Source organism: Herpailurus yagouaroundi, unplaced genomic scaffold (assembly GCF_014898765.1).
Source record: "Herpailurus yagouaroundi ecotype Mexico unplaced genomic scaffold, PumYag 67641, whole genome shotgun sequence".
NCBI lineage: Eukaryota > Metazoa > Chordata > Mammalia > Carnivora > Felidae > Herpailurus > Herpailurus yagouaroundi.
Window position 1 is genome coordinate 8793880 of NW_024420442.1, and position 2689 is coordinate 8796568.

Sequence of the window (2689 nt, forward strand, 5' to 3'; positions counted from 1 at the left end):
CATTTTCTAGGCTTTGACAAGGTGTTCTGTGTGCATGTTGAAGTCTGGTGTCAACATTCTGGCAAGCAATTGACAATTCTGCCTTAGCCTTCACTGTTTGCTGTACAGAGCCTCTATAGGACCTCCAAAGATGAGAGAATAGGGCATTTCAGATCTTCCTGAACATGCACAGACCTTGCATATGCACTTGGCCTCAATTTCCAGGAATATGCAGGATGTCTTCAAGGCCTACAATATTTGCCAACTTTTCCTTTTATGTTTTTAGTCATAATATTATTTGGTCCAACTGTTATCACTGCCTCAGGAAGCAATTATATTAAACAGTTGCCACTTATTGTTTTTGATTCTTTTGATAACCCAGGGAAATGCTGTTCCCAGAAGTTCAGAGTCAGATCAAGCAAAAACATTCCCTGAGAGTGGGGGTTTCTGAGTAATTGCCAGATGAGTCTAATATGGCAGTTCTGTAGGGATGGGGCTTTAGGGTGTTCCAAGCCTGTATTTCCCCTTCTAGTATTATTCAGTAGCTGGTGTTAATGCACTATGATTACTAGACTGATTTCAAGGATACCACAGAGCTGAGGAGAAGAAAATGAGTATAAGGGCAAGCAAAACCTGCTGTAATTTACAAGATTAACCATTTTTCTTGAATAAATGCTTCTTGAATGGTTGTAAAGATTTGGTTAATTTCCAGAGTTTTGGAAAAAATGGTTTTAATAATTTTTACTACTGTTTTTGTTTTTGTGGAGGAGCCAACTTTCAGACATCCTTACTCCACTATTCATAAGGTACTAGCCCCATTTTGTACAATTTAAAGATTTTTTTTTTTGACTTTTCATCCTGGAACCATGGCCCAATTTGTCTGTAACCTTGAGGAGAAGGCCCTGATGCTGGTGAATGCTGCTGTGACTTATGTGTAGCCTTGACCGGCCACATTTTGGCACTATGCCAAGGTTGAGATGGTTCACCTAACCCCTGCTGACATCCCTGCAGCTAATCAGAGCTTGAAAAAAAATAATCAAGAGTGCTCAAACTGGTAGCTTCAAACAGCTCACAGTTAAGCTCTGCTAACTGGTTTTGGTGGCCACTGAGGTGTGGATGTGGTTTTATGTCAGTGAGATCATGGATAAGTGTGGCTTCATTGGCTATAATGTTTGAGGACCAATCTTGAACATCTGTTTTTGGTTTCTTATTTGAGTGTTCTTGGACCATGTGTGATCAGACTGGTATTTGAATAAAATAAGATAATGTATCAAAAAAACAGTTTTTATATATTCTTATTATATTTATCTTTGATATTTTCTAATTTTGTTAAAATTTAAAGTAGGATAGATTACTCACTTATAAATTATGAAGTATAGTGAAGAAAAGAACCTTTTGCTTTTTGTTTATCCTGTACCCAGAAATCTTCCTAAATTACATAATCCATTTTGATAGTTTTTCTATAAAGTGGAATTTCATTTTTAAAATAATTTTTTAATGTTTATTTTTGAGAGAGAGAGAGAGAGGGAGAGAAAGTGTGAACAGGGGAAGGGCAGAAAGAGAGGGAGACACAGAATCTGAAGCAGGCTCCAGGCTCTGAGCTGTCAGCAGAGAGCCCGATGCAGGCCTTGAACCCATGAGACATGAGATCATGAACTGAGTCGAAGTCGGACACTCAACTGACTGAGCCACCAGGTGCCCCTAAAGTGGAATTTTTTTAGTTTTCTAGATCAACAATTAAATCAACCACAAAAACAAAAAAAGTTTCTTGGTTTCTAATATATACACTAATTATTTTAGTCTCTTATTATATTGAATAAAACTTATAAAACAATTGGCATGGTTGCCAATCTCATTGATTTATTTCTAATTTATTTAAACTGACTTTAGTAATCTACAATAAAATAATATTTGATGTTGGCTTTTCATGAGTAGTATTTTTCATAATTACTATTCATATTTTATTAAGAATCATACTAAGAATTTGTTGTGGAATGCTATTAGATATCTTTTCAGTATTTAAATATATAACCATATGGTTTTCTTCACTTAACTTGTTAATATAGTGTGCTTTATTTATCTATTTATTAATGGTTAAAATGATGAACCATTTTTACAATTTTACAGTTAGCTTGATTATTTTGTGTTATTCTATTTCCTGATGATTTTGATTGTTAATATTTCATTTAAATGTTTTGTGTGACATTAATATATTGTTTTTGTTTCTAAAAGAAAGAATAACTAAAAACTCAATTCAATTATAATTTCCTTATCTCTATCATTGAGGTGAGACTTTTAGATTGATTTTATTACCTACAAACTCCCACTCAACTGGTTGATTTAATATATTTTGTACTTTTAGTTCCCAGCTGCTATTATCTATTGCACTAGTACATAGATTTTATTTCAACAGTTCTTATAAGAGCAATAATAAAATCTACAATAATTACGAGGAGTATAAGGAAAAGGAAGAGCAGATAAAATTGGTGATGGGTTAGTTAAGACCTACAAACAAGGGGTGATTGTCATTACTGAAGAATACTCCAGAATATCATATTAATAAGAGAGAGATACAGAGAGACAGAGGAGGAAATATAAAGCTCATTAAAGAACATAATAGGCAAAAGAAAAAGGTGGGATTCTTTTTTCCTCTAAGATTAATACCATGCCTGTAACTGCATTCCATCATTGGACTATGGTCTATTTTCAT

At 34.0% G+C, this 2689-nt stretch overlaps 1 pseudogene; it reads left to right on the forward strand.

Moving 5' to 3' along the window:
* The first annotated feature begins 845 nt into the window (after positions 1-845).
* LOC121025400 (ATP synthase subunit g, mitochondrial-like) lies at positions 846-1232 on the forward strand (annotated as a pseudogene).
* Positions 1233-2689: the final 1457 nt, after the last annotated feature.